Source organism: Bufo bufo, chromosome 9 (genome assembly GCF_905171765.1).
Source record: "Bufo bufo chromosome 9, aBufBuf1.1, whole genome shotgun sequence".
NCBI classification, from domain to species: domain Eukaryota; kingdom Metazoa; phylum Chordata; class Amphibia; order Anura; family Bufonidae; genus Bufo; species Bufo bufo.
Window position 1 is genome coordinate 67,561,908 of NC_053397.1, and position 9,211 is coordinate 67,571,118.

At 47.3% G+C, this 9,211-nt stretch overlaps 1 protein-coding gene across 1 annotated transcript in view; it reads right to left on the minus strand.

The window, feature by feature from the left end:
• The window catches only part of LOC120978777 (dimethylaniline monooxygenase [N-oxide-forming] 3-like), a 78,385-nt gene extending 69,800 nt beyond the window's left edge, over positions 1–8,585 (minus strand). The window contains exon 1 of the mRNA XM_040407116.1: positions 8,407–8,585. The gene's annotated coding sequence lies outside the window, so the exon portion shown is untranslated. The remainder of the gene's footprint in view (positions 1–8,406) is intronic.
• Between the last annotated feature and the right edge of the window lie 626 nt (positions 8,586–9,211).

Below are 9,211 nucleotides of genomic sequence, written 5' to 3' on the forward strand. Positions count from 1 at the left end.
GAATTGACCTGCGGTTTGCAGCGATCGCTGATACGGGGGGTCACGGGACCCCCTGCGCATTGTCCCAGGGTGCCTGCTGATTGATTTCAGCAGGCACCCTGTGCCAATCACCGCACGGCGGTGATCGGAACTACACATGACATACTGGTACGTCATGTGTCCTTAAGTTCCAGGACATCATGACGTACCAGTACGTCATATGTCCCCAAGAGGTTAAGACAGATAGCTGGTGTTAATCAATGATTATATGTACCCAAAATTAATGGTGCATTAAAAACTATAACTTGTCCTGCAAAAAATAAGGCCTCATAAAGGTATATTGATGAAAAAACTAAAAAGTTATAGCTCTTGGAATGCAATTTTGAAAAAATGTGCATGGTCACTAAGGAGGTAAGAGGTCAAATTACCTTTTCAGCAGAATGATATGTGACAGAAGGTCAACATAACATTAGGGAAGTCAAATGATAAAAAGGTGAACGTCCTTCCACTGCCCAGCTCTGATGATAGTCCAACTGTGTGTCATCTGACTAACAAAAGTCTAATTGGAATGATTCATTTAAACTCATAGTCCACTTTGGAAATCCTTTTATGTTTAGGACCTTTACACACAAGTTGATGATTGGGACAGTGATAGTGGCCATGATCAGTTACTGCTGCTCAGCTCCCATTCACTTAGATGGGAAATGGGCTGCAGTAACCAAGCACGGCCAGTACGCTCTGAATGGAGCTGTTAAGTGTGGGAGCGGGAGTGTGGGAGCGGGATGACACACGCTCACCAATCAGATAGGTCCTCAATATCAGGAGCCTGATAAACCAGTTTAAGCTGATTACAAGGTGCCCAACTGCTAGAACCCTGTCATTGAGCCTTTAAGAGGTTGTCTCACTTCAGCAAATGGCATTTATCATGTAGAGAAAGTTAATACAAGGCACTTACAAATGTATTGTGATTGTCCATATTGCCTCCTTTGCTGGCTTGATTCATTTTTCCATAAAATTATATACTGCTCGTTTCCATGGGCATTTAATAAAGCTTGTTGAAAGGCAGCCAATCAACAAGTTTTTAAGCTGTGGGCACTTAGAAGCCATAACAGCTAGTGACATATACCCATTTTTTGTGTGAGGTACAACTGCACTGCATCCGTGACAGGGAAATTAATATAGTTAATCCGTCTTTAGATGAGTGGGTAACATATACCCATTTTTGGTGTGAGATACACCTGCACTGCATATATGACAGAGAAATTAATATAGTTATTTTGTCTGTTAGTTCGGTGGGTGACATATACCCATTTTTGGTGTGAGGTACACCTGCACTGCAAACGAGACAGGGAAATTTATATAGTTAATCCATCTTTTAGTTCAGTGGGTGACCTCAAAGAATGAGGAGAGCGTCAAATAAGGGACGTGGCCCTGGTCGTGGTGCTGCTGGTGTTGGTGGAGCTCCTGTTGCAAAGAGAGGACATGGTCGTTCTGTGCCAGATACACACCCAAATGAAACACCTTCCTCAGGTGCACATAGGCGACAGAACATTCAGCGTTATTTTAGGCCCGAATACCGGTGTACGAATGGTGAGGCCAGAACAAGTAGAGGCGGTAGTAGATTGGGTGGCTGACAGTGCCTCCAATTCCTTCACATTGTCTCCCACCCAGTCCCCTCCTGAAAGAGCAGAGTTGGCATCTGCAGCCCATGGGCATCTGTCTTTTACCTCCCCCCCCCCCCTTGCAAATCCGCCAAGCAGTCTGAGTCCCAAGTCATGCAGTAGTCTCTTATGCTTTTTGATGACTCTGCTGGAGGGGTGTCCGTGAGCCATCCACCTAGCCCTGCCCCAGAAGTGGAAGTGATTGAGTGCACTGATGCCCCACCACTTATCTTTCAGGATGATGTGGATATTGGAGGACCACCGCAGCACGTCTCTGATGACGAAACATAGTTGCCAACTGCTGCGGCTTTCTGCAGTGTGCAGACCGGCAAGGAGGGCAGGGGTGAACATTCGGTGGAAGATGATGTGGAGGATGGTGAGGTCCTAGACCCCACAAGGAATCAAGGTCATGCGAGTGACATGTGGTGTTCGGGGGAAGAGGTGGTGGTCACTCAGCGCCAGCCACACAGCAAAAGCGAGAGCAGGGTGCAAAAGCAGAGTGGCCGTCCCCTAGCCTGTATGCCTGCTACTGCCCACCGCACCCAGGGACTGAGCACACCAAAGTCATCTCCAAGGAGTTCCCTGACGTTGCAGTTCTTCAAACAATGTGCTGACGACAAGGCACGCTGTGCAATCGGAGCCTGAAGCAAGGCATACATGTTCTAAACCTGAGCACCACCTGCATGACCAGGCATCTAAATGCAAAGCACGAGCTGTAGTGGAGTACACACCTCAAAAACCATGAAAGATCTCAGGCTCCTCCTGCTCCCTCTTCTGCTGCGGTCTCAGCCTCTTCCTCCCCCTCTGGAGTGACAGTGGCACCTGCCACCCAGCAAACAGAGATTGTGGCAACAACACCACCACCTCCACCATCGTCACCAAGCATCTCCACACTGTCCCATGGAAGTGTTCAACTGTCCATCTCCCAAACACTGGAGAGAAAGAGGAAGTACCTCCCTACCCACCAGCGACCCCTGGCCCTGAATGCCAGCATTTCGAAAATTCCTGGCCTTTGAAATGCTGTCATTCCGTCTGGTGGAGACGGAGACTTTTAAAAACCTTATGGCGAAGGCTGTCCCACAGTACGTGGTTCCCAGCCAGCACTACTTTTCCAGGCAAGCCATCCCTGCCCTGCACAATCAAGTAGCGGACAAAATCAGGTTTGCACTGCGCAACGCCATCTATTGCATCTATTGCAAGGTCCACATAACCACTGATATGTGGACCAGTAAGCACAGGCAGGGACGTTATATTTCCCTAACAGCACATTGGGTAAATGCAGTGGCGGCTGGGCCTGAGGCGGATAGAAGTTTGGCACATGTCCTTCCGCCTCTGAGGATTGCAGGATGTTTCTCTTTGCCTCCTGTTGCCTCCTCCTCCTACTCCGCTTCTACCACCTCCTCATCTGGTCAGCGTAACTCCTGTACCACCAACTTCAGCACAGCCAGGGGTAAACGACAGCAGGCTGTTTTGAAACTCATCTGTTTGGAAGACAAACCCCACACCGCAGGAGCTGTGGACGGGCATGGAACAACGGACCGATGAGTGGTTGGTGCCACTGAGCCTCAAGCCCGGTCTGGTTGTGTGTGCGATAACGGGCGAAATCTCGTAGCAGCACTGGGCCAAGCCGGTTTGACGCACATCCCTTGCCTGGCGCATGTGCTGAATTTGGTTGTGCAGAGGTTCCTGAAAAATTACCCCGATATGTCAGAGCTTCTGCATAAAGTGTGGGCCGTCTGTGCGCTCTTTCAGCGTTCTCACCCTGCTGCTGCTAACCAGAGTAACTTCGGACTTCCCGCTCACCGCCTCATATGCGACGTACCCAGCTGCAGCACGCAAGGGTGAGTCGCTCTGCGGGACAGCACCACTTCACCACCGACGAGTGGGCCTCCATGCGGGATGTGTGTGCCGTTTTGAGCTGTTTCGAGTACTCCACCAACATGGCCAGTGCTGATGACGCCATCCTCAGCATTACTATCCCACTACTATGTCTCCTTGAAAAAACGCTTCGGGTGATGATGGAAGAGGATGTGGCACTGTTGGAAGAGGAAAAGGGATCATTTCCATGGTTATCATGCCAGTCATTCAAAAGTGGCTGAGAGGGTGGGTTCCTGCACCAACAGAGGCCAGGTGCACAACTGTCCAGCCAGGACACAGTTCTGGAGGATAAGGAGGAGGATGATGATGATGATGATGATGAGGAGGAGGAACCGTGTTCACAGCAGGGTGGCATCCAAAGCAGCTCATGGACATCACTGGAGCATGGCTGGGGGGATACAGAGGACACAGATGATACACCTCCCATAGAGGACAGCTTGTCATTGCCTCTGGGCAGCCTGACACACATGAGCAACTACATGCTTCATTGCCTGCACAAAGACCGCCGAGTTGCCCACATTCTAACCAGTGCTGATTACTGGGTGGCCACCCTGCTGGATCCCCGCTACATCGGAAGATGTGCAAGTACAAGCGCTCGCTGGTAGACGCGCTGCTGATGGCATTCCCACCTGACAGCGGGGCTCAGTGGAAGCACAAGGTGAAGGCAGAGGAGGAGGAAGAAGTCGCCAACACAGCTGGGGCACTGCCAGCACCTCAGAAGAGAGGGTTAGCATGGCTGAAATGTGGAAAAGCTTTGTCAGCACGCCACAACAACCAGTACCACCAGCTGATACGGAATGTCTTAGCAGGAGGCAGCATTTCAGCAACATGGTTGACCAGTACGTGCGCACACGCCTACACGTACTGACTGATGGGTCTGCCCCCTTCAACTTCTGGGTCTCCAAATTGGGCACATGACCTGAGCTTGCCCTTTACGCCTTGGAGGTGCTAGCCTTCCCTGCGGCCAGTGTATTATCCGAACGTGTGTTTAGCACTGCAGGGGGGGTGATCACAGACAAGCGCAGCCACCTGTCCACAGCCAAAGTGGACAAACTCACGTTCATTAAAATGAACCAGGCATGGATCCCACGACTTGTCCGTACCTTGTGCTGAATAGACAAGTATACCGGCCGTACCCAGCCATTGTTATACTCCAGCGCACTTTCTCTTTGCGTTCTCTTTTCCATTTTCCAATAATTTCTGGCCTTTTCAAATTTATAAAAAGTTAATAAATAAATAAATAAAGGGAAAAAAACTAAAAAACAAAAACAGTCTTTGCTATCTCCTTCACCGCCACTTCCACCTACACCGCAACGTCTACCACCTCCTCAACCTCCTACTCCTAGTTCAAGATTATTATATTTGAATTTTTTTCTAGTCTATGTTATTTTAAGTCATTTCCATATCCACATTTGTTTGTATGGCAATTGTCCTGCTCTTACCCCCATTTTGCTTCCTTTTGCAGCCCTCTAGCCCTTCTTATGACTATTTTACAGCCATTTTAGTGCACCAAAGTTCAGGTCCCCATTGACTTCAATGGAGTTTGGGTTCGCGTTGAGGTCAAATTCGGGTCCCGAACCAGAACATTGACCCGAAGTTCGGCCGAACCCAGCGAACCTGAACATCCACGTTTCTGCTCATCCCTAGTCACCGCAGGCAAAAGAGATTGCACCATTTCCACTGAAATTTGTGAACTGTCCATTTAATGTGTGGACATGTCTGGTCACACAGTGTATAATAAACACAGCTCAGCAATCAAAAAGTTCATTCATTATATCAAAAGTGAGCATCAATATATTACTCACGACCACAATGTACTTTTAAAGTGCCGTTATCTTTATTCAGTCCTCTCACTTAAATTCATACTTCTATAGTATAGAATTTAAAGAACATTGACTTTCCTGCCCTATTTGCGCAGCTTTTTGGAGGAAATGCCTCCTGTATAATGTGTTTGATGCCTGATGTCACGCGGATGGAGCAGGAAAGTCAGCATTCTCTAACTGCTATACTATTAAATATGAGTTAGGCCTCATGCACACGACTGTTGTGTGCATCCGTAGCCGTTGTTCCGTTTTCCGTGATTTTCTGCGGACCCATTGACTTTCAATGGGTCTGTTGAAAACTCGGAAAATGCACCGTTGTTCATCCGCGGCCGTGATCCGTGTTTCCTGTCCGTCAAAAAAATAGGACCTGTCCTATTTTTTTGACGGACAACGGTTCACGGACCCATTCAAGTCAATGGGTCCGTGAGAAAAAACACGGATGCACACAAGATTGGCGTCCGTGATCCGTGGCCGTTGGCAACTTTCACACAGACGGATCGCAGATCCGTCTGCATAAAAGCCTTTTCAGATATGAGTTTTCACTTCCTGCCCCCTGCTGCTTGGCAGCACCCGATCTTTTACAGGGGGCTGTGATCCGCACAATTAACCCCTCAGGTGCCGCACCTAAAGGGTTAATTGGGCGTATCATAGCCCCCTCTAAGAGATCAGGTGCTGCCAGGCAGGAGGGTGCAGACCCCCTCCCTCCCCAATATTATATTCATTGGTGGCCAGTGTGGCCTCCCCTCTCCCCCCCCAGTTAAAATCACGTTCCGAATCCCCCATCATTGGTGGCCAGTGCGGCCTCACCTCTCCCCCCACCTAGTTAAAATCACGTTCCCCCATCATTGGTGGCAGTGGAGATTTCCGATCGGAGTCCCAGTTTAATCGCTGGGGCTCCGATCGGTAATCATGGCAACCAGGACGCTACTGCAGTCCTAGTTGCCATATTTACTTAGCAATTTTTAGAAGCATTATACTTACCTGCGAGCTGCGATGTCTGTGACCGGCCGGGCGCTCCTCCTACTGGTAAGTGACAGGTCTGTGCTATAGGCAATGCGCCGCACAGACCTTTCACTTACCAGTAGGAGGAGCGCCCGGCCGGTCACAGACATCGCAGCTCGCAGGTAAGTATAATGCTTCTAAAAATTGCTAAGTAACCATGGCAACCAGGACTGCAGTAGCATCCTGGTTGCCATGGTTACCGATCGGAGCCCCAGCGATTAAACTGGGACTCTGATCGGAACTCTCCACTACCACCAATGATGGGGGAACGTGATTTTAACTGGGGGGGGGGAGGGGAGATGTGAGGCCGCACTAGTCACCAATGATGGGGGATTCGGAACGTGATTTTAACAAGGGGGGGAGATGTGAGGCCGCACTGGCCACCAATGATGGGGGATTCGGAACGTGATTTTAACTGGGGGGTGAGAGGGGAGGCCACACTGGCCACCAATGAATATAATATTGGGGAGGGAGGGGGTCTGCCCCCTCCTGCCTGGCAGCACCTGATCTCTTACAGGGGGCTATGATACGCACAATTAATCCTTTAGGTGCGGCACCTGAGTCTTTAATTGTGCGGATCACAGTCCCCTGTAAAAGATCGGGTGCTGCCAGGCAGCAGGGGGCAGTCATGTACACAGTTCGTAGGATATTCTAACTTGAAGCGTCCCCATCACTATGGGAACGCCTCTGTGTTAGAATATACTGTCGGATCTGAGTTTCACGATCTAACTCAAATCCGATGGTATATTCTAACATAGAGGCGTTCCCATGGTGATGGGGACGCTTCAAGTTAAAATATACCATCGGATTGGAGAAAACTCCGATCCTATGGTATATTAACTCCTGACTTTACATTGAAAGTCAATGGGGAACGGATCCGTTTGCAATTGCACCATACTGTGTCAACGTCAAACGGATCCGTCCACATTGACTTGCATTGTAAGTCAGAACGGATCCGTTTGGCTCCGCACGGCCAGGTGGACACCAAAACAACATTTTTTTCATGTCCGTGGATCCTCCAAAAATCAAGGAAGACCCACGGACGAAAAAACAGTCACGGATCACGGACCAACGGAACCCCGTTTTGCAGACCGTGAAAAAATACTGTCGTGTGCATGAGGCCTTAAAGTCAGAGGACTGAATAAAAATGACAGCACTTTAACAGTACCGCGTGGTCATGAATAATATATATTGAATGAACTTTTTGATTGCTGAGCTGAATTTATTATACATTTTCTGAACAGGGGCTTGGTGAGGCTCCGCAGCAAACAGCTGAAGATTGTCCTGTGTGTGGCTATAGTTGATTTGGACATGTCTGGTCCCACAGAGCGAGAAAAGCTCTCCATTATGGCTAATGGATGCGGGTACAGAATGGTCGAAACCCTTCTATTAATTTACAGTTTCATGCGTGCCATAAACTGCGTTTTTCTACTGTATTTCAACCATTAAGAGACCTATGGGAAGAATGCCAGAAAAACATAGAACATGCTGCATAATAAAAAAACATTAAAAGTCCCCAAATGTATCCCAAAAACATCCAGAAAAAAATGTTTGTCTATGTACTATAGATGTTAAAGAAACATCAGCATAAAAAAGGTTAAAAAGGCAGCGAAAAATACACATAAAAAAATGGGGGGGACACACCAAAAAAGCAACCCCTGTGACACCGACCTAACGATGCATTAAAATCTGGAAAAAGTAAATTGTTGAAGCATAGGGTTTCAATAATAAAGCAAACAACATGCTATTCTAACATACAGCAGTAACATAAAAGAAAATGACAGCATAAAATTGTTTATGATATGACTCCTCCTGCTCTTGTACTGTAACTATTCATTATTTTATTAGAGTTTTAAGGAAGCGTTGTCAAGCTTTTCTTTCCTTGCCTACACAGAATGCTGGCACCATGCTACTCTGACTACTTTTATGCTAATAATGTCATATATATCATGGTTTGTTTAGGGTGAGATATACTAGATAGCTTCAGATTATTTAGGAAGATAGAAAACTAGCGAACTCTACACAGTGAGTACATACTTGCATCTGATTCTTTTATTACTTACTTTTTGCTGCTCTTGCTGGAGATTAGATTTTCTTTTCTTTTTTGATGGTTTGAAGTGGACAGAACCTTGACTGGATATGAAATGTATAGAACCTTGACCGGATATGTATCTGCTGCTAGCCCTGAAGCTTGTGGTCTGCCGATAATTTTGTAAAAGATCTTGCCAAGTAACAATGTCAGACTCCTCCCTGTAATGAAAAAAAATGAAACTAGGAGTTAGTGCATCTATTAACCTTTTTAAGTACAATAAGGGTTGCAGAATGAGAATTCTGCTGTGTTGGACTACAGATTCCAGCTGTGTGGATTCAATTAGATCCATATCAGTCTTTGAGAATTTATCAAACTCTGTAGTGGCTTCAAAAAGTCACGAAAAAATAACAGCTCTATGAGATTTTTTGATTTTATTTGTTAAAATATTTTTGCGACATTTTGCATTTTTGCACCACTCACTCCAGTTTTGAAAAGTAGGTGGGAAGGTGGATGTTGCTAGCCTGTTAATCTGATTGAAAGGGGTATTCCAGTAATTTGAAGCTTTATCCTAAGCACAAGATAGGGAATAACTATTAAACTGCTGGGACCCCCACTGATCACGAGAACTGGCACCCTGTGCCTTGCAGGCCCCCCAAAATGAACAGCATGCCGAGCATGAGCAGCACTTCTCCATTTATCTCTATGGGACCTGCTGGAAATAGCCAAACGCTGTACTTAGCGATCTCCAGTAGTCTCGTAGGGATGAATGGAGGGCAATATGCATGACCTCCAGCTTTGTTTATTTCATGGGGCCCTGCAGGGTACTGAGTTTCCAT